The sequence below is a fragment of the Anabrus simplex genome, chromosome 2 (genome assembly GCF_040414725.1).
Source record: "Anabrus simplex isolate iqAnaSimp1 chromosome 2, ASM4041472v1, whole genome shotgun sequence".
Classification (NCBI taxonomy): domain Eukaryota; kingdom Metazoa; phylum Arthropoda; class Insecta; order Orthoptera; family Tettigoniidae; genus Anabrus; species Anabrus simplex.
The window spans coordinates 94,223,314-94,248,113 of record NC_090266.1 but is presented as its reverse complement, the minus strand read 5'-3'; the positions used below and the strand labels follow the sequence as shown (position 1 = coordinate 94,248,113).

Genomic DNA, 24,800 nt, shown 5'->3' with positions numbered 1-24,800 from the left:
TCCGAAGTTAAGCAACATTGGTAGTGGTGAAGATTCGTGGGGGGTAAGGGAATGGAGGAGCGGAAAGGAACTGGCCACTCTACCGTACGTAAACTCCGGCTCAGGTACACCTTTGCGCAGGTTCGGACCTGCCTTCGGGCAGACTACACCCTTACCTTACCTCGATTGAAAAGTTGAAAAGTTAGCAGCCAAAGAAAGAAATATCCTGAGAGAGATTCTAGGACCAGCCAGAGAAAATGGTGAGAACAGAAAACGGCATAGCAACGAACTGTACTTGCATGTGGACAGGATAATGGACGCCATTCGGAAAACGAGGGTAATTTTTATGGCCGCATAATACGTATGAGGATCTTTTCCTACTTTTCATACAAGTAAACCGAGAGACCCTGCTTCACCGAAGTTGAAAAAGACCTTCGAGGAATAGGCATCACACATAAAGATATCCAGGAACGTGTTCCTCTCCAGACGAAACTTCGAGCATACCAGCTATTCCAAGAAAAGCAAAAGTTGAATACAGACAAGAAGTGGATTGATGAAAGAAATGAGGCCCACAGAAAGCGAATGGGGGAATATTGGAGAAGAGTAAGTGCTCAAGGATGCAACCGGTTGAAATAACGTATCTACAGCAGGTCGAAATGAATAATAATAATAATAATAATAATAATAATAATAATAATAATAATAATGATAAGAAGTGCTTATCCTGGTATTGCAAATTAAAACATTACAACATCGTGGTCAAAACAGAATGCCTGTATGCCAGTCAATGCCTGTCCATGAACAAGAAGCTGGAGAAACTGGAAAGAAGAATCCTCAGAAAAATTATGGGAGCTGTCCAAACTGAAAGTGGATGGAGACTTCGGAGCAACAATGAAGTTTACTAGAAGGTGGAAAGAATCTCAGAGACCATGAAGGAAAGGAGACTGGCGTTTCTAGGACATCTGTACAGAATGAACGCAAACAGACTTACCAAACAGATATTTGATTACTTCTGGAGAAAAAAGACCACTTCAGCATGGATTAAGGAAACGAAGAAGGATATGGAAAGGTTAAGCAACTTGGAAGACCAGCTCTTAAAAAGGAATACGTTTAGGAAAACACTGAAGAATTTGCAAGGAAGAACTAAGAAGACCGTAAGAGCCTGGACAGATGAACAACGGAAGCAGGCCAGCGAACGCATGAAAGTAGTACAATTGGACAGTTCTGCCACCTCCTCCGCCGCCCGCAGCGCGGGAAATTTGAATTCTGGCGGGAGATTTGAATTTTGGCGGGAGATTTGAATTTGTAAACAAAGCCACGTGCTTTTTGACAGCTGTCATCGACAACAACGCATCGCTAACCTCAGTACTGCCATCTTGACGGGCCTAAACCTCACTAGTGCCAACTTAACCTAACTAGCGTGAGGTAAACAAAGCCACGTGTTTTTTGACAGCCACGTGCTTTTTGACAGACAACAACGCATCGCTAACCTCAGTACTGCCATCTTGACGGGCCTAAACCTCAGTAGTGCCAACTTAACCTAACTAGCGCGAGATAAACAAATCCACGTGCTTTTTGACAGCCACGTGCTTTTTGACAGATTTGTAAACAAAGCCACGTGCTTTTTGACAGACAACAACGCATCGCTAACCTCAGTACTGCCATCTTGACGGGCCTAAACCTCAGTAGTGCCAACTTAACCTCACTAGTGCGAGGTAAACAAAGCCACGTGTTTTTTTGACAGCCACGTGCTTTTTTTGACAGCTGTCATCCGCCATCTTTAAACCATAAAGCACTGTGCTGCCCTCTTTCGTCACCTGTCATCCGCAGTGCTGCCATCTTGACGGGTCTAAACCTTAGTGCTACCAACTTAACCTAACTAGCGCGAGGTAAACAAAGCCACGTGTTTTTTGACAGCTGTCATCCGCCATCTTTAATCTATAGAGCACAGTGCTGCCCTCTTTAGCTACTTACCTTTGAAATGTGGTGGCGGATAATTTGAAAAATGCTTTTTTGACAGCAGCCATCTTTGTGCACCATGCTGCCCTCTTTAGCTAGATACCTGTGGTGGCAGGCAATTCCACATGACAGCAGCCATCTTTAATCAAGAGAGCACTGTGCTGCCATCTTTAGCTAGATACCTTTGAAATGTGGTGGCGGCAAATTGAAAAATTTCACGTGCTCTTGTTTGGAAACAAACTCACGTGCTTTTTTGACAGCTACCATCCTCCATCTTTAATCAACAGAGCATAGTGCTGCCCTCTTTAATTTGAAATGTGGTGGCGGCAAATTCCACGTGCTCTTGTTTGGAAACAAAGCCATGTGCTTTTTTGACAGCTGTCATCCGCCATCTTTAATCCACAGAACACCGTGCTGCCCTCTTTATGGCTACTACCTTAAGCACGTAGTAGCGGGCAATTTGAAAAGTTCTGTTAGCTATCATCCGCCATCTTTAATCAAGAGAGCACCGTGCTGCCATCTTTAGCTAGATACCTTTGAAATGTGGTGGCGGCAAATTGAAAAATTTCACGTGCTCTTGTTTGGAAACAAACTCACGTGCTTTTTTGACAGCTACCATCCGCAAGAGAGTATAGTGCTGCCATCTATGTGGTGGCGGCAAATTCCACGTGCTCTTGTTTGGAAACAAAGCCATGTGCTTTTTTGACAGCTGTCATCCGCCATCTTTAATCCAGAGAGCACCGTGCTGCCCTCTTTATCGTAGTAGATGTAAATTCGTCACCTATCATCCGCAGTGCTGCCATCTTTAGCTAGATACCTTTGAAAAGTGGTGGTGGATAATTTAAAAAGAGAAATTCTACAGCAGCCCTCTCTCGACGCTAATTGCATAAGATGGCGGCTATACATGACTCCTTAAGGGTGCTTACGCAAGATGGCTGCTATACACAGACGCCCTTGGGATGCTTGCGCAAGATGGCAGTTATACATGGCTCCTTATGAGATGCCCTAGGGATGCTTGCTCAAGATAGCGACTGCTCTTATGGGACGGCTTAAGTGTCCTTGCACAAGATGGCTTGAGACGCCCTAAGGATGCTTGCGCAAGATGGCGGACACAAGATGGCGGCTATACACAACTCTTTATGAGACGCTTTAAGGGTGCTTGCGCAAGATGGTTGCTACTCTTAGCTTAGAGGCTAACGTGTCGTGCTAGTTCGATTCATTAAATTTAGGGCTTAAATGCAAAACGGACAAAATTTTTCTGCCTAATACCTAGGTTCGCAGTATGAGGAACAAGAAAACCATAGTCTAATGATGGGATCAACGGTTCGGTTCCTACTTAGGCCCTTTGGCATTCGCTCTGTTTTAGCTTGTATTGAAGCAAGTCTTCGTAACATGATCAGGTTTAGCTATGGTAGAGAGTATAACGTACCGTGCTGGTTCGATTCATTAAATTTGGAGGCTTAAATGCAAAATGTTAAATATCTCGAAAACGGTGCATCGTAGAGCAAAACGGACAAAATTTTTCCGCCTAATACGTAGGTTCGTAGTATCAGGAACAAGAAAAAACATAGTCTAATGATGAGATCAACGGTTCGATTCTTACTTAAGCCCTTTGGCATTGGCAGCTATCTATTTCTACAAGATGGTGGCTGCTCTTATGAGACACAAGATGGCTTGAGACGTCCTAGGGATGCTTACGCAAGATGGTGGACACAAAATGGTGACTATACATAGCTCCTTATGAGACAGCCTAGGGGTGCTCGCACAAGATGGCAGCTACTCTTATGAAGAAAGCTAGCTTAGAGGCTTCTGCGCAAGATAACAGCTGCTGTTATGCATGTGGTGGAGGGCAATTTGAAATTCTATGTGCTTAATCAACAGAGCACCCTGCTACCCTCTTTAGCTGAAATGTGGTGGTGGATAATTTGAAAAATTCTTTTGACAGCTATCATCTTTAAACAATGGCGACTATACATAGGCTGTTAAGGCCTTATCATTCTCCTCCTCCTCCTCCTCCTCCTCCTCCTCCTCCTTCTCTACCTCCTCCTCCGCCTCTTATGTCAAGGCATAGCTTTATATCGAACAAGTTTAAACCTGCATCGCGAAGGCAAGCGTGTGCAGCGATAACATTATTATGCATGTTTAGACTTTCGAAACATAAGAAGAGTAGAATCAAACGCTGTACTCGATACGACATGTGATCAGAACATTGATTGATGCGTTCAGAAAACAAAATAAGTGATCAAGACTAGAATCGAACACTGTACTCAATACATCATGTGTTTAGAATATGTCAGGGGATACCCTTGTTCTAAGAAGATAAGATTGAAACATAACAAGACTAGAATAGAACACTGTAATCGATGTTGCTAACTTCAACATGTGATCAGAACATTGATTGATGTGTTCAGAACACAAAATAAGTGATCATGACTAGAATCGAACACTGTACTCGATACAACATGTGATCAGAACATTGATCGATGTGTTCAGAACACAAAATAAGTGATCAAGACTAGAATCGAACACTGTACTCAATACAACATGTGTTTAGAACATGTTAGGGGGTACCCTTGTTCTAAGAAGATCAGAATGAAACATAACAAGACTAGAATCGAACACTGTAATCGATGTTGTTAACCTCAACATATGATCAGAACATTGTTTGATGTGTTCAGAGCAAAAGTACAATTTTGATGATTTGCTTAGTGTAAAATCAAAAACTATGGAAACACACTGTGCACATATCGCATAGCTAACTCGCTCAGTAAGCAATATTGCAAAACTACAACTTCAATGATTTGCCTAGTGTAAAAATCAAAAAACACACTGTACCCATACTGCGCAGCTAACTCGCTCGGTAAACGATATAGCCAAAGTATAACTTCAAATTATTTACCTTACATCATTCGTCTTGTGTGAAAATCAGTCGAACAAGTTATCGCATAAACATGTAACATGAAATATCAGTCAATCTGTTGGCATGGGTTACAAGCACGTAGCTTATGCGGGAAGTAAAATTAAACAGAACGCTAGTGCTAAAAGAAATACTCTGCTTACATTTAAGTCCCTAGCTGTTGAACAAGTTATTACATAAATATGTAACATGAAATATCGGTTCCGAAAAATATTGTTTCAAGGATGAAAGGACTCTTCCTCCTCCTTACCGCACATTCCTTATAGGGCTAAGGGGCTAATGGGCTAAAGGGCAAAAGGGCTAAAGGGCTAATGGCTAAAGGGCTAAAGGGCTGAAGGAGCAACAACCTCATCGATCGCTATCAGCAAGAACGCTTGTACTTTGTTAAGTGTAGAAAATTAATCTTTATTTGTAAATGGTTTCATGTTCAGAACAAGGAATGGAACCTAGGGGTTACGTCTTACCTAATAAAATCCCCGAGGTGCGATGAGTTACGTTTTTCGAACTAGTGTTTGGAACACTGAACTTTTCAAGATGATAGCAGAGAGTTTAGCAATGTTCTGTTGTTGGATTATAAATTCCGCGCTACAACATGCATAAGGTGGCAGCCTTGAGGTTTACTGCCGTAAAGATGACAAGAGTGAGGTTAACAATGTTCCGTTGTTGGATTTTAAATTCCGCGCTATAACATGCATAAGGTGGCAGCCTTGAGGTTTACCGCCGTAAAGATGGCAGCAGTGAGGTTAGCGACGCTCTATTGTCCTTCAAAGTGAGGTTAGGGTTCGTCAAGAAGACAGCTGTCAAAAAAGCACGTGGCTATGTTTACCAAACAAGAGCACGTGGTCGTGACGTCACGGTCACGTAATCAATCCTTAGCTTGACGTCGTTAAGAGCAGCATTAGGATTAGCTATGCTCAAAAGTCTTGGGGACTGAGCAGCAGTATGAATTGCCATGTTTCAAAGTGTGTACACATCACCTATCGATTTTACATGCATCGACCATCGAACTAAACTTCATCCGCTAGATCGTGCTGCTATCTTAGCATAACCTATACACATAAAATTAAAGTACAATGAATAGCCATGTTTCAAAGCGTGTACACATTACCTATCGATTTTGCACGCATCGACTCTCGTACTAAACTTCTTCCGCTAGATTGTGCTGCTATCTTAGCATAACCTATACGCGTGACCTTAAAGTACAATGAATAGCCATGTTTCAAAGCGTGTACACATTACCTATCGACTTTGCATGCAACAAATATCGTACTAAACTTCTTCCGCTGGGTTGTGCTGCTATCTTAGCATAACTTATACACATGAACTTAAAGTACAAAGAATAGCCATGTTTCAAAGCGTGTACACATTACTTATTGATTTTTCATGCATCGAATCTCGTACTGAACTTCTTCCGCTAGATTGTGCTGCTATCTTAGCATAACCTATACCCATGAACTTAAAGTACAATGAATAGTCATGTTTCAAAGCGTGTACACATCAACTATCGATTTTGCATGTATCAACTCTCGTACTAAACTTCTGCAGGTAGATTGTGCTGCTATCTTAGCATAACTAAGACGCATGAACTTAAAGTACAAAGAATAGCTATGCCTCAAAGCGTGTACACGTTACCTATCGATTTTACACGCATCGACTCTCGTACTAAACTTCTTCCGCTAGATTGTGCTGCTGTCTTAGCATGTCCTTAAGGTACAAAGAATAGCCATGTTTCAAAACGTGTACACATTACCTATCGATTTTGCATGCATCAAATATCGTACTAAATTTCTTCCGCTAGATTGTGCTGTTATCTTAGCATAACCTATACCCATGAACTTAAAGTATAATGAATAGTCATGTTTCAAAGCATGTACGCATCAACTATCGATTTTGCATGTATTGACTCTCGTACAAAACTTCTTCAGGTAGATTGTGCTGCTATCTTAGCATAACTAAGACGCATGCACTTAAAGTACAAAGAATAGCTATGTTTCAAAGCGTTTACACATCACCTATCGATTTTGCATTCATCGACTCTCGTACTAAACTTCTTACGCTAGACTGTGCTGCTATCTTAGCCTAACCTATACGCATGAAATTAAAGTACGAAGAATAACCATGTTTTAAAGCGTGTACACATTACTTATTGATTTTGCATGCATCAAATATCGTACTAAACTTCTTCCGCTAGGTTGTGCTGCTATCTTAGCATAACCTGTACGCATGAACTTAAAGTACAAAGAATAGCCTTGTTTCAAAGCGTGTACACATTACCTAATGATATTGCACGAAACGACTATCATACTAAACTTTTTCCACTAGATTGTGCTAAAATCGTGTAAGTGTGCTGCTACCTTAGCAAAACCTATCGATTTTACATGCATCGACTATCGTACTAGACTTCCTCCGCTAGAGCATGTAGCAATCGCTTTTGTGTATCCCTAACCCATGTGCACGAACTTAAAGCACAAAGAAGAGCTATGTTCTAAAGCGTGTACACATCACCCAACGATAATGTATCGAATATCGTACTAAACTTCTCCTGCCAGTGCGTACGACTATCGCTTGTGTGTGCACGAACTTAAAGCATAAAGGATAGCAATGTATAAAAATCTTGTAAACAAAGCAGCAGCATTAAGTATAGCCATGTTTAAATGCGTGTACACATCATGTATCTATGATGCACGCAGTACTAAACATATTCCATTAGAATGTACAAAGTTCGCATGGTAGCATAGCCTATGTGCATGAACTTAAAGCATAAAGAATAGTTATGTGTAAAAAATCTTGTGAACACAGCAGAATGTTTACTACGTAGGTGTAGACATTGCACTTTGCATGCTGAGGCAGCATTCTACGTGACCGTGACGTCACGACCACGTGCTCTTGTTTGGTAAACATAGCCACGTGCTTTTTTGACAGCTGTCTTCTTGACGAACCCTAACCTCACTTTGAAGGACAATAGAGTGTCGCTAACCTCACTGCTGCCATCTTTACAGCGGTAAACCTCAAGGCTGCCACCTTATGCATGTTATAGCGCGGAATTTAAAATCCAACAACGGAACATTGTTAACCTCACTCTTGTCATCTTTACGGCAGTAAACCTCAAGGCTGCCACCTTATGCATGTTGTAGCGCGGAATTTATAATCCAACAACAGAACATTGCTAAACTCTCTGCTATCATCTTGAAAAGTTCAGTGTTCCAAACACTAGTTCGAAAAACGTAACTCATCGCACCTCGGGGATTTTATTAGGTAAGACGTAACCCCTAGGTTCCATTCCTTGTTCTGAACATGAAACCATTTACAAATAAAGATTAATTTTCTACACTTAACAAAGTACAAGCGTTCTTGCTGATAGCGATCGATGAGGTTGTTGCTCCTTCAGCCCTTTAGCCCTTTAGCCCTTTAGCCCATTAGCCCATTAACCCTTTTGCCCTTAAGCCCATTAGCCCCTTAGCCCTACAAGGAATGTGCGGTAAGGAGGAGGAAGAGTCCTTTCATCCTTGAAACAATATGTTTCCGAACCGATATTTCATGTTACGTATTTATGTAATAACTTGTTCAACAGCTAGGGACTTAAATGTAAGCAGAGTATTTCTTATAGCACTAGCGTTCTGTTTAATTTTACTTCCCGCATAAGCTACATGCTTGTAACCCATGCCAACAGATTGACTGATATTTCATGTTACATGTTTATGCGATAACTTGTTCGACTGATTTTCACACAAGACGAATGATGTAAGGTAAATAATTTGAAGTTATACTTTGGCTATATCGTTTACCGAGCGAGTTAGCTGCGCAGTATGGGTACAGTGTGTTTTTTGATTTTTACACTAGGCAAATCATTGAAGTTGTAGTTTTGCAATATTGCTTACTGAGCGAGTTAGCTATGCGATATGTGCACAGTGTGTTTCCATAGTTTTTGATTTTACACTAAGCAAATCATCAAAATTGTACTTTTGCTCTGAACACATCAAACAATGTTCTGATCATATGTTGAGGTTAACAACATCGATTACAGTGTTCGATTCTAGTCTTGTTATGTTTCATTCTGATCTTCTTAGAACAAGGGTACCCCCTAACATGTTCTAAACACATGTTGTATTGAGTACAGTGTTCGATTCTAGTCTTGATCACTTATTTTGTGTTCTGAACACATCGATCAATGTTCTGATCACATGTTGTATCGAGTACAGTGTTCGATTCTAGTCATGATCACTTATTTTGTGTTCTGAACACATCAATCAATGTTCTGATCACATGTTGAAGTTAGCAACATCGATTACAGTGTTCTATTCTAGTCTTGTTATGTTTCAATCTTATCTTCTTAGAACAAGGGTATCCCCTGACATATTCTAAACACATGATGTATTGAGTACAGTGTTCGATTCTAGTCTTGATCACTTATTTTGTTTTCTGAACGCATCAATCAATGTTCTGATCACATGTCGTATCGAGTACAGCGTTTGATTCTACTCTTCTTATGTTTCGAAAGTCTAAACATGCATAATAATGTTATCGCTGCACACGCTTGCCTTCGCGATGCAGGTTTAAACTTGTTCGATATAAAGCTATGCCTTGACATAAGAGGCGGAGGAGGAGGTAGAGAAGGAGGAGGAGGAGGAGGAGGAGGAGGAGGAGAATGATAAGGCCTTAACAGCCTATGTATAGTCGCCATTGTTTAAAGATGATAGCTGTCAAAAGAATTTTTCAAATTATCCACCACCACATTTCAGCTAAAGAGGGTAGCAGGGTGCTCTGTTGATTAAGCACATAGAATTTCAAATTGCCCTCCACCACATGCATAACAGCAGCTGTTATCTTGCGCAGAAGCCTCTAAGCTAGCTTTCTTCATAAGAGTAGCTGCCATCTTGTGCGAGCACCCCTAGGCTGTCTCATAAGGAGCTATGTATAGTCACCATTTTGTGTCCACCATCTTGCGTAAGCATCCCTAGGACGTCTCAAGCCATCTTGTGTCTCATAAGAGCAGCCACCATCTTGTAGAAATAGATAGCTGCCAATGCCAAAGGGCTTAAGTAAGAATCGAACCGTTGATCTCATCATTAGACTATGTTTTTTCTTGTTCCTGATACTACGAACCTACGTATTAGGCGGAAAAATTTTGTCCGTTTTGCTCTACGATGCACCGTTTTCGAGATATTTAACATTTTGCATTTAAGCCTCCAAATTTAATGAATCGAACCAGCACGGTACGTTATACTCTCTACCATAGCTAAACCTGATCATGTTACGAAGACTTGCTTCAATACAAGCTAAAACAGAGCGAATGCCAAAGGGCCTAAGTAGGAACCGAACCGTTGATCCCATCATTAGACTATGGTTTTCTTGTTCCTCATACTGCGAACCTAGGTATTAGGCAGAAAAATTTTGTCCGTTTTGCATTTAAGCCCTAAATTTAATGAATCGAACTAGCACGACACGTTAGCCTCTAAGCTAAGAGTAGCAACCATCTTGCGCAAGCACCCTTAAAGCGTCTCATAAGGAGTTGTGTATAGCCGCCATCTTGTGTCCGCCATCTTGCGCAAGCATCCTTAGGGCGTCTCAAGCCATCTTGTGCAAGGACACTTAAGCCGTCCCATAAGAGCAGTCGCTATCTTGAGCAAGCATCCCTAGGGCATCTCATAAGGAGCCATGTATAACTGCCATCTTGCGCAAGCATCCCAAGGGCGTCTGTGTATAGCAGCCATCTTGCGTAAGCACCCTTAAGGAGTCATGTATAGCCGCCATCTTATGCAATTAGCGTCGAGAGAGGGCTGCTGTAGAATTTCTCTTTTTAAATTATCCACCACCACTTTTCAAAGGTATCTAGCTAAAGATGGCAGCACTGCGGATGATAGGTGACGAATTTACATCTACTACGATAAAGAGGGCAGCACGGTGCTCTCTGGATTAAAGATGGCGGATGACAGCTGTCAAAAAAGCACATGGCTTTGTTTCCAAACAAGAGCACGTGGAATTTGCCGCCACCACATAGATGGCAGCGCTATACTCTCTTGCGGATGGTAGCTGTCAAAAAAGCACGTGAGTTTGTTTCCAAACAAGAGCACGTGAAATTTTTCAATTTGCCGCCACCACATTTCAAAGGTATCTAGCTAAAGATGGCAGCACGGTGCTCTCTTGATTAAAGATGGCGGATGATAGCTAACAGAACTTTTCAAATTGCCCGCTACTACGTGCTTAAGGTAGTAGCCATAAAGAGGGCAGCACGGTGTTCTGTGGATTAAAGATGGCGGATGACAGCTGTCAAAAAAGCACATGGCTTTGTTTCCAAACAAGAGCACGTGGAATTTGCCGCCACCACATTTCAAATTAAAGAGGGCAGCACTATGCTCTGTTGATTAAAGATGGCGGATGGTAGCTGTCAAAAAAGCACGTGAGTTTGTTTCCAAACAAGAGCACGTGAAATTTTTCAATTTGCCGCCACCACATTTCAAAGGTATCTAGCTAAAGATGGCAGCACAGTGCTCTCTTGATTAAAGATGGCTGCTGTCATGTGGAATTGCCTGCCACCACAGGTATCTAGCTAAAGAGGGCAGCATGGTGCACAAAGATGGCTGCTGTCAAAAAAGCATTTTTCAAATTATCCGCCACCACATTTCAAAGGTAAGTAGCTAAAGAGGGCAGCACTGTGCTCTATAGATTAAAGATGGCGGATGACAGCTGTCAAAAAACACGTGGCTTTGTTTACCTCGCGCTAGTTAGGTTAAGTTGGTAGCACTAAGGTTTAGACCCGTCAAGATGGCAGCACTGCGGATGACAGGTGACGAAAGAGGGCAGCACAGTGCTTTATGGTTTAAAGATGGCGGATGACAGCTGTCAAAAAAAGCACGCGGCTGTCAAAAAAACACGTGGCTTTGTTTACCTCGCACTAGTGAGGTTAAGTTGGCACTACTGAGGTTTAGGCCCGTCAAGATGGCAGTACTGAAGTTAGCGATGCGTTGTTGTCTGTCAAAAAGCACGTGGCTTTGTTTACAAATCTGTCAAAAAGCACGTGGCTGTCAAAAAGCACGTGGATTTGTTTATCTCGCGCTAGTTAGGTTAAGTTGGCACTACTGAGGTTTAGGCCCGTCAAGATGGCAGTACTGAGGTTAGCGATGCGTTGTTGTCTGTCAAAAAGCACGTGGCTGTCAAAAAACACGTGGCTTTGTTTACCTCATGCTAGTTAGGTTAAGTTGGTACTAGTGAGGTTTAGGCCCGTCAAGATGGCAGCAGTGAGGTTAGCGATGCGTTGTTGTCGATGACAGCTGTCAAAAAGCACGTGGCTTTGTTTACAAATTCAAATCTCCCGCCAAAATTCAAATCTCCCGCCAAAATTCAAATTTCCGTCCAGAATTCAAATTTCCCGCGCCGCGGGCGGGGGAGGAGGCGCCCGAACCGTCCCATTATACTACTCATGAAGGAGTATTGAACACAGAGAAAACTCCACACGAAGAGAAAGAAATGAAGTTCTAGTGGTCCATTCGCTTGTAAAAAAAAATGATAATAATAAATAATAAATTGCGATAATAATAATAATAATAATAATAATAATAATAATAATAATAATAATAATAATAATAATAATAGCCGGACTGAGTAACGCGGACGATACAGCGCTGGCATTCTGAACATAATTTGGCAATTTCCCTCCTAGCTCAGTTCGGTGGTATTTGATGGTGTTCAAATAGGTCTACGTCAGCTTCGTGTCCGTATATTTACTGGCACATAAAATAATCCCTGCAGGACTAAATTCTGGCTTTATATGTCTCCGAAAACCATAAAAATGTAGTTAGTGGGACGTGATACCAATTTTTTTAGAATTTGTTTTTAAGTCGCACCGACACAGATACGTCTTATGGCGACGATGGGATAGGAAAGTCTTAAAAGTGGGAAGGAAGCAGCCGTGGCCTTAATTAAGGTACAGCCCCAGCATTTATCTGGTGTGAAAATGGGAAACCACGGAAAGCCATCTTCAGGGCTGTCGACAGTGGGGTTCGAACCCACGATCTCCCGGATGCAAGCTCACTGCTGCGCGCCCCTAGCCGCTCGGCCAACTCGCCTGGTACCAATAAGATTACTACTACTGTACTACTACACAATTATTATTATTATTATTATTATTATTATTATTATTATTATTATTATTATTATTATTATCGATACGCATCGTCATTACTGTCTTCTGAATTACTATCGGTTTTAAGAACCGCCAGAGTGTCAGAATTTTGACATGGATTGAGGTTCCTCTATATCGAAAGTGCCCGTCTGAGTTAAATACCCTACGCGGGGTGACAAAGTCTGAAGGTTATAGATTTGTTTGGTTTTATGGATTTTTTTTCAAGACTCCAGATATTTCTATCTGAGAAGGGTTTACATTCTAGATTCTTAATTAAGGTTTTTTTCTGGTGTGAAAATGGGAAACCACGGAAAGCCATCTTCAGGGCTGTCGACAGTGGGGTTCGAACCCACGACCTCCGGGATGCAAGCTCACAGGAGTAATTTTATTGGTACCAGGCGAGTTGGCCGAGCGGCTAGGGGCGCGCAGCTGTGAGCTTGCATCCGGGAGATCGTGGGTTTGAACCCCACTGTCTACTACTACGGGCTGTTATATTTAAAAACACTTGAACACCAAGCGGGATTCGACGTGCAGCCTTGAACATAACAGGATAGCACCTCACTAAATACGCGTAAGGGGACGATCAAACTGAAGGTAAGGTGTTTCTCTTTCATATAAACAGATCTTTACCCCCGAAGGAACTATTCGTGTGAGCTTATATTCGAGAAGTGGTGAGTTAGAACTCCTATTCCATCGTCGCCATATGACCTATCTGTGTCGTAAAACTAATAATACTATTATTATTATTATTATTATTATTATTATTATTATTATTATTATTATTATTATTATTATTATTATTTTGCTACTAGCTTTGTGCCGTACCCACTCTTGTCCACAGATGTGTGACAAAATTATGACGTGGCGGGTAACCTTAATTTTAATATAAATGAATAATATCTCATTGTTTCTCCATAAACAATATCCCAAGGGCGCCAGCCTTCAAGCTTATGGCTTGAAAACGGTAGTTGATAATTAATAATGATAATAATTATACGAAATGAGACTCTAAAAACTCCCAGGGGTGGGGTGACGGAACACTAACCATTAAGTACACTAACTTGGAAGTTAAGGATCATTAATATTAATTTCAGAAAATACAAATTAAAACAGCTATTTATTAGGATGAAAAACGTGACGTAACGGCGTATTAACGGAATCTGAACTTACGGAAGCAAAAGAAAAAATTGAATGAAATAAACTAAGAAAATGAACTGTTACGTGAAGATTTGCAGTAATTTATGTCAATAGCTCACCATTTGTAGACTCTGTAGTCTGGATACAATCTATGTAGCAGTTGATGTTTTTTTTTTTTTTTGCTAGTTGCTTTACGTCGCTCCGACACAGATAGGTCTTATGGCGACGATGGGACAGGGAAGGGCTAGGAGTGGGAAGGAAGCGGCCGTGGCCTTAATTGAGGTACAGCCCCAGCATTTGCCTGGTGTGAAAATGGGAAACCACGGAAAACCATTTTCAGGGCTGCCGATAGTGGGGTTCGAACCTACTATCTCCCGAATACTGGATACTGGCCGCACTTAAGCGACTGCAGCCATCGAGCTCGGTCAGTTGATGTTTGATGGACCTCTCGTACAGGCGGCGTCACCTCTTGTTGTGGATTCCAGTCCTACTTCTGCTTTGTGCATAGTCCACTAGCTGTACTATGACTTTCCTGCCTTTAACACTTCCTACTGTACTCCCTACATAAAGTCGTCATGAGTCCTAATTTTAATAGCAAAACCACCATGGGTTACGTTCATGGAGAGAATACACTTGTATTCTTCCGTTTACGGAACAACAGCGTAACTGAATTCATAACAAAATCTCTCCTGCTCTATACCAGTCAAAACCGGTCTCCCGTTGACTTTAACTCTCGTTATTGAGATAACAGGTCTCAATGAGAATAACTTTTGAGTAGTACACTACTCAGATGTGAAGTGAACTAAGTTAAGATCTTCTCCGATGTCAAGACATACAGCCCTCCTCCGATGATAGATTAGAATCGTCCTTCTAAGTAGTTGTCAGTAAGAGTGTCTTCTGGTAAGAGTGTCCCAAGTAAGAGTGTCCTTTCACGCTCTTGTCGTCGAAGTATATAGGTTCCAAAGTCTCCCTCCATCAACCATATAACATGGTCCGGTAAGATTTCATGTACTATCCCTTCTCCTGTCCATTGCTATGAATCCATCACGTTGCTTCATTACGTCTATTCACATAGGTTGAACTTTCCCGCGGAAACAAAGCGTCAGGTGGCGAACTTCGAAAAGTAGGCGTTAGCAAGGTTTTAACTGTCTCTTCAGAGCGCGGAGAGGGTAAGGTCTCTCGTAAGCTTCATGACGTACATTTCCTGGTAATGGGCTGAAATTAGCCTGCTGACTCCGGTCCCCTGACTTCGGCTTTTGGAAAATTTACTGCAAACTATTAATGTGAATGATGTTGAAATACTTTACTCAATAAGTCGTTCGTTCAGAATACGTTATAGCCGCGATACAAAGAAATGAAATGATGATGTGAAATGGATGATTAAAACCCTATATATAATAATTTTAAAATGACCTACCAGTGATTAAATATATAAATCTTTTCAATTAATTACACAGATCAATAATTTAGTACATGCTGTGATGTTCCAAACATCACAGCTTAACGTCGCACCGACACAGATAGGTCTTATGGCGACGATGGGATAGGAAAGGCTTAGGAGTTGGAAAGAAGCGGCCGTGGCCTTAATTAAGGCACAGCCCCAGCATTTGCCTGGTGTGAAAATGGAAACCATGGAAAACCATCTTCAGGGCTACCGATAGTGGGATTCGAACCCACTATATCCCGGATGCAAGCTCACAGCCGCGCGCCTCTAACCGCACGGCTAATTCGCCCGGTTCATTATTATTATTAATATTATTATTATTATCATTATTTCTTCGGTGACTGCGTAGCCGAGGCGGTAAAGGCCTGATTGGTTCACCCTAAAGGACATGGGTTCATTCCTATTCAAGAAGTTGAGATATTAAGAAACGAGATGTCCCATTCGGGGAGGCACATGGTCCTGGAGTCTACTCGCCATAAACAGACGAGTACAATGTTAATTCCTGGAGGCGAAGATGGCCGAGCATAGAGCTAATAATAATAATTTCGTGTGGCTATTTCTAGCCGAGTGCAGCTCTTGTAATGCAGACCCTCCGCTGAGGGTGGGCGGCATCTGCAATGTGTAGGTAACTGCGTGTTATTGTGGTGGAGGATAGTGTTATGTGTGGTGTGTGAGTTGCAGGGATGTTGGGGACATCACAAACACCCAGCCAGCGGGCCATTGGAACTAACCAATGAAGGTTAAAATCCTTGACCCGTCCGGGAATCGAACCCGAGACCCTCTGAACCGAAGGCCAGTAAAATGGAAGCCTTTCCTTCCCCTTTTCCAAGGGCCTCCGTGTAGTGAGTTTTGTTTTGAGGTTCCGTCTAAATGCAGTGTTTGAAGTAATTTCAAACGGTTAGGGGCAAAAATGAGAGCCCGATGTGTTCGTGCATCAGAAGTATGACAGCGCTGAGGAATGTTGTCATCCCGCGGTGCGCAGGGCTCTTCCGTGCTAGTAGTTATCCAACTTCAGATAGATGTAAACCATTATTTCTGCTAATTTGCTTGAAATGTTTCAGAGGGTCCCGAGTTCGACTCCCGGCCGAGTCTAGGACCTGTAATCGCATTTGGTTAATTCCTCCGACTCGGGAACTGGGTTTTTCTGTTTGTCCCAACACACTCCTCTTCATACACACACAACACACCACAGAAACACGTAATAGTGAATACATTTCTCCACATATGGTTGGCGTCAGAAAGGGCAGCCGACCGTAAAACAACGCCAAATCCACTTGTGTGACCCAGTTCGCGCCTACGACCCCACGAGGGTGTTGGATAAGCGGTACAAGAAGAAGAAGAAGAAGAAGAAGAAGTTGAAATGTTTCACTATTTCTAAAGCGTCCCTGATTCTTCTCCAGCAGATGTGACGATTGGAATCTGTAGTGAGTTGATATATCAGAGGGCTACTTGAGTGGCGTGTGTGTAATGTGCTCCATCAGTCTTATGGCGATGATCTGGCCCGTTTCTCCGATGCAGACATATGTACAACCACATTGCTGCCCGTCGAAGCTCCAGGTCTTCGGTTTTTCTTGGATAGGAAAAGGCTAGGATTTGGAAGGAATCAGCTGTGGCCATAATAAAAGTACAGCCTCAGTTGCCTGGTTTAACAATGGGAAAACATGGGAAATCATATTCAGGGCTACTGACGATCCCATCTTCTCCCGAATGCAAGTTTACAGCTACGCAACCAACTCGCTAGGTCCAAGTTATCCTTCGGTGGTCGGATAAAGTCTCTTACCTTAGGTCTGGGGCTGAGTACGTGGTGTGGCCTCTCCTTGTCCGTGACATTCTTTATGCGTGGTAGATAAGCCTTTCCTTCTTATCTTACGTTGTATACGTACGTGGGATGTATTCCAGCTTGGGCTTGTGCTATGTTTTTGTGTGCGAGAATCCGTGAAGCACGTCCTAGCTCAGGTGTGTCGCATAGCTTCTAGATACAAGAGTGAGCAGTATAGTGCCTTGTGTACCTTGCCCAAAGTGACGGAGGTGTAGGGGAAAGTGTACTCGAGTCACCAAATTGTTTGTTGGTTGTGCATAGAAACTGTTTGTTGACTTATGGCGTTATGAAGTCTTTGAAAGAGTATGTATTGTAATTATACGGGGCAGGTGCTCCAGAACGTGCAATACGGTATGTATTGTTACAGCATTTCTCTCAGGTGAGTGTGGAAAAATCCGGCGCAAAATAATACTCAGAGTAACCACTAGATTCGGAACTCCACAGTGGTCGGATCGACACTAGAGCCCTAGTTTCAATGAAATACCCTTGCGACCAGTTATGTCGGCAAACCACCAAACGGTTTTATGAAGCAGTTTTGTATATTACAGAATACGGTATGAAAGATCCGGCTGGGTCTGTTTACGTTCAGACTGTATCCCCAGGGCCTAAGTCGAACCTCGATATATCGAACCTCCATTACTCGAATTTTCAGTATCTCGAAGTAACATAAATTTCCCGACCGTTTGTCCTATTCTTCGCGTGTATTTATTTCTCTATCACTCGAAATTCGGTTACACGAATTTCTCGATTTCTCGAATCAAACATTTCTTCCCTCGAACCAAAAAAGACTCTTAACTCGAATTTTGTGCAACATTAACTGTGCAATACGGCATTTTTTTTTTTGCTAGCGGCTTTACGTCGCACCGACACAGATAGGTCTTATGGCGACGATGGGATAGGAAAGGCATAGGAGTTGGAAGGAAGCGGCCATGGCCTTAATTAAGGTACAGCCCCAGCATTTGCCTGGTGTGAAAATGGGAAACCATGGAAAACCATCTTCAGGGCTGCCGATAGTGGGATTCGAACCTACTATCTCCCGGATGCAAGCTCACAGCCGCGTTCCTCTACGCGCACGGCCAACTCGCCCGGTAATACGGCATTTGTGGTTTGTGAGGAACAGTTAACAAGTAAAGAAAGGTTGAGAGTGATATGACGGGAACCGAAGAACTAAAACTTCTAATGATCGGAAAATCGGTGAAGCCTCACTGTTTCTCGGGTGTGAATTAATTAGCGGTCACTTACTAAAGCAACCCCCGAAGTCGCGGATGACAAGATCCATTTACGAATCTCAGCTGCGTGGTATTGTCGAGAAGTTTCAACGTGATGGGAGGAAAGGTTAATGGTAACAGACACAAGAGGCTAACGGATTTTTTCCGAAGGTGTTAACCGAGGCATTTTCTTGTTTCACTACTGTATGTACTGTATCGTGTCATCTAAACAGTTACTGTAATAAGGGTTGTAATTAAAGTGGTGCCGTAAAATAGAGTTTGTATACTTTTTAATGCTGTTAAAAATAATGTATTCAGTATAAGCCCGTATGCACAGAGGATTCAATTATGTGCTATACATGCTCGAAAACGGCATTCTCTCTATCTTCTGTAGAAATTTCGATAACTCGAAATAAAATTTAGCTCCCGAGATGATTCGAGATATCGAGGTTTACCGTAGAATACTACAACTACCACCACCACTAACAACAACAACAACATAGTCATACAGTATGGTGTTTTATTCTGTTTTAATTCCAAGTTTGAGTAAAACTAATTTTAATTCAATTGTTACACGTAATTAGTAATAAATATGGGCAGATGACCTATATGTTAGGCCCCTTTAAACAACAAGCACCGAGCTCGATAGCTGCGGCCAGAATCCAGTATTCGGGAGATAGTGGGTTCGAACCCCACTGTCGGCAGCCCTGAAGATGGCTTTCCGTGATTTCCCATTTTCATACTAGGCGAATGTTGGGGCTGTACCTTTAAGGCCATGGCCGCTTCCTTCCCACTCCTTGCCCTTTCCTGTCCCATCGTCGCCATAAGACTTATCTGTGTCGGTGCGACGTAAAGCAACTCGTAAAAAAAGCAAGCAGCAGTAATTAATATAATATTTGTATTAACACGCCGAGAGTGCTGGAGTACATTATTTAAATAATTTAGAACACGATTAGAGCCCCGCCCCAGTTATAACACTAATCTTATAGGAACGAGTTGCGAATGGTAAATCCGTATGGACGAAATCTACAGCATGTTAGGAAACAACGTAAGTCAGGTATATGAGCTTTAGAGGTTTGATCATACTGATAAGTCATTTTCAACAAAAAAATTGATATCTCATGCCGTTGTCAATTTATCAGCTGCTGAAGTTAGCCAATGAGATCGTTACGCGGGCGAATTCAAATGGGCTTTGCGAGCGGGAGTTGCTAAATCTTCACTTGGCTGAAGACCAGCTTGAGTACAGCAATGGAAGAAAAACTCCACCAGGGTAGGGATTTGAACATGTACCTCCGAGCTGACAGGATCGCGCCATAGGAAATACGTGACAGAGATATCAGCTAAAATCCATGGTGTGTTTGAGTTTGACGCTGATTTTTCGGTATGACTCTCTGATTGGCTAACTTCAGCAGCTGATAAATTGACAACGGCTTGAGATATCAAATTATTTTTTCAAATTAAGTCTCAGTATGATCAAACCTGATTCACGCTGATTCCGACCACCCTGTATATTGTCGCTTAAAAACCAGTACCACATAAGGGCAAAATTCTTATCAGTCAATCAATCAGTCAGTCAATCAATCAATCAATCAATGAATCAATCAATCAATCAATTAGTACTGATCTGCATTTAGGGCAGTCGCCCAGAGGGCAGATTCCCTATCTGTTGTTTTCCTAACCTTTTCTTAAATGATTTCAAAGGTATTGGAAATTTATTGAACACCTCCTTTGGTAAATTATTCCAATCCCTAACTCCCCTTCCTATAAATTCCAACTTTATCTTCATATTGTGATCTTTCCTCCTTTTAAATACACCACTCAAACTTATTCGTCTACTGATGCCATCTCTCCACTGACAGTTCGGAACAAACCACTTAGTCGAGCAGCTCGTCTTCCTTATCCCAAGTCTTCCCCAAACTTTGCAACATTTTTGTTACGCTACTCTTTCGTCGGAAATCACCCAGAACAAATCGAGCTGCTTTACTTTGGATTCTTTCCAGTTCTTGAATCGAACCATACTCTAGTTGGGGTTTTACCAGAGACTTATATGCTCTCCCCTTTACATCCTTACTACAACCTCTAAACACCCTCACAACCATGTCCAGAGATCTGTACCCTTTATTTACAGTCCCACTTATGTGATTACCCCAATGAAGATCTTTCCTTATATTAACCCCTAGGTATTTACAGTGACCCCCATAAGGTACTTTCACCCCATCAACGCAGTAATTAAAACTGAGAGGGTTTTTCCTATTTGTGAAACTCACAATCTGACTACTATACGGTCTTGCTTCCTGGCACCCAGCGACAACAGAAAATATGAGGAAACTAGGTGTCCAGCGACGAGCAGAACGTTTAATTAACCAACACATCCCTCTAAACACAGCCAGGTCATTGCCACTAGAGAACTCGTTATGTAAACAAATGGACGTAGCCTTCCTTAGAAATCCCTGACAGACAACACACACCTCTCCCCTTTCCTACGCCTGCAGCTTAATTACCGCTCTGTTAAGGGAGAACAAGGAGTTAATCTTGTTCCACCCCTGCCAGAACAACCGCATATTTAAATGGATTTTACGCATTGACTTCTTGTCCCTGGAACCTTCTAACATATGAAGTAAAACTACTTCCCATTCCTCACTTCCTCCACGCACTAAACAAGATGTATATGTAAATAGAAACCCATATGTGATGTACAGTATATAACTTGTGTACTTTAGAAGTTCAAGGATGACATGTGCAAGTACAGTTGCATGTGGGCAAATATGTATACGTGCGGGTGTGAGAGTGTTTGTAAATGAGTGTGTATACAGGGGTATAAATGACTGGCTATAGCATAAATCTATAGATATAAAATAACATGTCCTGACTGACTTGACTGACTGACTGACTGATTCATTATCGCCGACCCAAAACTTCTAGAGGTAAAGAAATGAAATGTTGGGAACACGTTTATATTGGGGTGTAGGTGCGCACTAAGGGAGGATTTTTGGATATCTCATCGCTAAGGGGTGAAAAGGGGGGTGAAATTTTTAAATGAGGATATCTATATCCAAAAAAGTTAAATGTTTACAGACAAAACAATTGGTATCTGGAATCCTCTTTAAAAATAAAGAAACACGTATTTTTTGTTTTCGGAAAATCCCATTAAGGGGGGTGGAAAAGGGGAAAAGGGGTTGAATACCTTTTATGAGGATACTTACTGTATATCGCAACAACTGAAGATGTTACAGACATGAAAATTGGTATTTGGAATATTCTTTAAAAATAAAGAAAAAGTATCCTTTTGTTTTTGGAAAATCCATTGAACGGGAGTGACAAGCGGGGTGAATTTTAAAAAGACTATATGTAGGCCTACAAGTTATCTCAAAAACTTAACATATTACAGATGTGAAAATTGATATTTATAATCTTTTTGAAAATAATGAAACATGTCTTTTTTGTTTTTGGAAGAACCCACTTAAGGTGGGAAGCGGTAAAAAGGACTGAAAAGGGGGTCGAATTATTTTTATTAGAATAGTGATATCTCAAACCTGAGGATGTTACAGACCTGAAAATTGGTATTTGAAGTCTCCTTTAAAAATAAAGAAATACGTGTTCCTTTATTTTTGGAAATTTCCCCTTAAGGTGGAGGGTGAAAGACTTGAAAAATTAGTTGAATTCTTCGTATGAGGATGATTATGTATTAAAAAAATAAAGATGTTGCAGACGTGAAATTCGGTATTTGGAATCTCCTCTAAAAATAAAGAAACGCGTATTCTCTTGTTTTCGGAAAATCTACTTGAGGGGGTGAAATACATGAAAAATTAATTAATATTTGTATGAGAGTACTTATTAATATTTATAAAATAGCATGTCCTGACTGACTGACTGACTGACTGACTGACTGACTGACTGACTGACTGACTGACTGACTGACTGACTGACTGACTGACTGACTGACTGACTGACTGACTGATTCATCATCGCCGAGCCAAAACTTCTGGACATAAAGAAATGAAAATTTGGGGCTACGCTTATATTAAGCTCTTATATTAAGGTGTAGGTGCTCACTAAGAGAGGATTTTAGGATATTTCATCGCTAAGGGAGTAAAATGGGGGGGGGGGGTAAAAATGAGGATATCTATATCTCAAAAACTTAAAAGTTAACAGACGTAAAAATTGGTATTTGGGATCTGCTTTAAAAATAAAGAAACAATTATTTCTTTGTTTTTGGAAAATCCCATTAAGGGGGGTGAAAGAAGGCGAAAGGGGTTGAATATCTTTTATGAGGAGACTTATAGCTCAAAAACTGAAGATGTTACAGTCGTGATATTTGGTATTTCGAAGCTCTTTTAAAGAAACATGTATTGTTTGTTTTTGGAAAATTAACTGAAGTGGGAAGTGTGAAAATAAGTGAAAAAATTTCCGGCTCCATGGCTAAATGGTTAGCGCGCTGGCCTTTGTTCACAGGGGTCCCGGGTTCGTTTCCCGGCAGGGTCGGGAATTTTAAACATCATTGATTAATTTCGCTGGCACGAGGGCTGGGTTTATGTGTCGTATTCATCATCATGTCATCCTCATCATGACACGCAGGTCGCCTACGGGTGTCAAATCAAACAGACCTGCACCTGGCGAGACGAACATGTCCTCGGACACTCCCGGCACTAAAAGCCATACGCCATTTCATTTAAGTGAAAAAATTGAATTATTTTCATGAAGAAACTTATATCTCAAAACTGAAGGTATTTGGAATCTCCTTTTAAAATAAGGAAATACGCATTTTTTAGGTGGGAGTAACCAGCATAATGGGTAGGGTTGGAGTGAAAAAGGAGTTGTATTCTTTTCATGAGGATACTTATATCTCAAAAACTGAAGATGTTACAGATATGAAAATTTGTATTTGGAATCTTCTTTCAAAGTAAAGGAACACGTATTCTTTTGTCTTTGGAAAATCCACGTAAGGGGGGGGGGTGAATTAATTGAAAAATTAGTTAAATTCTTTGTATGAGGATACTTCACGCATTTGGGGGGAGGGAATCAACTTTTGGGGGGGGGGGGAAGCGCCGAAGGATTTTTTCCATTATGCGTTACGTCGCACCGACACAGATAAATCTTATGGAGACGATGGGAGAGGAAAGGCCTAGGAATGGGAAGGAAGCGGCCGTGGTCTTAATTAAGGTACAGCACCAGCATTTTCCTGGTGTGAAAATCAGAAACCACGGAAAACCATCTTCAGGGCTGCCGGCAGTGGGATTCGAACCCACTATCTCCCGGATGCAAGCTCACAGCTGCGCGTTCCTAACCGTACGGCCAACTCGCCCGGTTGAAAGAGTTAAATTCTTCTTATGAGGATTACTGTATATCTCAAAACTGAAGATGTTATAATCGTGATAATTGGTATTTGGAACCTCCTTTATAAATAAAAAGAAATTTTTGGTTTTCGGAAAATTCACTTAAGGGAGAGGGTGAAAAGAAGTGAAAAATGTAATTCTTTTTATGGGGAACTTATATCTCAAAAACGAAAGATGTTAAAAACGTGAAAATTGGTATTTGGAATCTCCTTTAAAAATAAAGGAACACGCACTTTTAGGGAGGGCGGAATCAACTTAATGGGTAGGAAGCGGGGGTGAAAAATGAGTTGAATTATTTTTATGAGGATACCTACAGTATATCTCAAAAACTGAAGGTGTTACAGACGTACAGACGTGAAAACTGGTATTTGGAATCTCCTGTAAGAATAATGAAACACGTACTTTTTTTCGGAAAATCCAGTTAAAGGGCTGAAAGGAATTAGAAAAGCGGGTTCATTTTTAAAATTAGCACCGGTATACCTACATTATTTGTCAAAAACTCAACATTTTAGAGACAAGAAACTTGCTATTTGGAAGCCCGTTAAAAATACAGGAACATGTACCTTTTTCTTTTTCTTTTCGGAGAAGGCACTTGAAAAGGAGTGACAAATAGTTTAATTATTTTTTATGAGGATACATATACCTTAAAACTGAAGATGTTACAGACGTCAACATTTGTATGTGGAATCTCTTTTAAAAATAAAGAAACATGTAATTTTGTTTTCGGAAAATCCACTTAGGTGGGGGTGGGGGTGGGGAAAGGACTGATAAATGGCTTGAATTCTTTTTATGGGGATACTTATATAAAAAATTTAAGATGTTACAGACGTGGAAATAGGTATTTGGAATTTCTTTTAAAAATAAAGAAACATGTTGATTTTTTTT

At 41.3% G+C, this 24,800-nt stretch overlaps 1 protein-coding gene across 3 annotated transcripts in view; it reads left to right on the top strand.

Moving 5' to 3' along the window:
• Positions 1 to 24,800, top strand: part of LOC136863910 (uncharacterized) — a 528,465-nt gene that overhangs the window by 403,034 nt on the left and 100,631 nt on the right. The window contains exon 1 of one of the 3 annotated variants that reach the window (XM_068226094.1): positions 17,495 to 17,511. The exons of 1 other annotated variant lie outside the window; for it this stretch is intronic. The gene's annotated coding sequence lies outside the window, so the exon portion shown is untranslated. Of the gene's footprint in view, positions 1 to 17,494; positions 17,512 to 17,640; positions 17,754 to 24,800 lie in introns of those variants that run through there. One more of the 3 variants, XM_068226093.1, reaches the window with a different exon arrangement.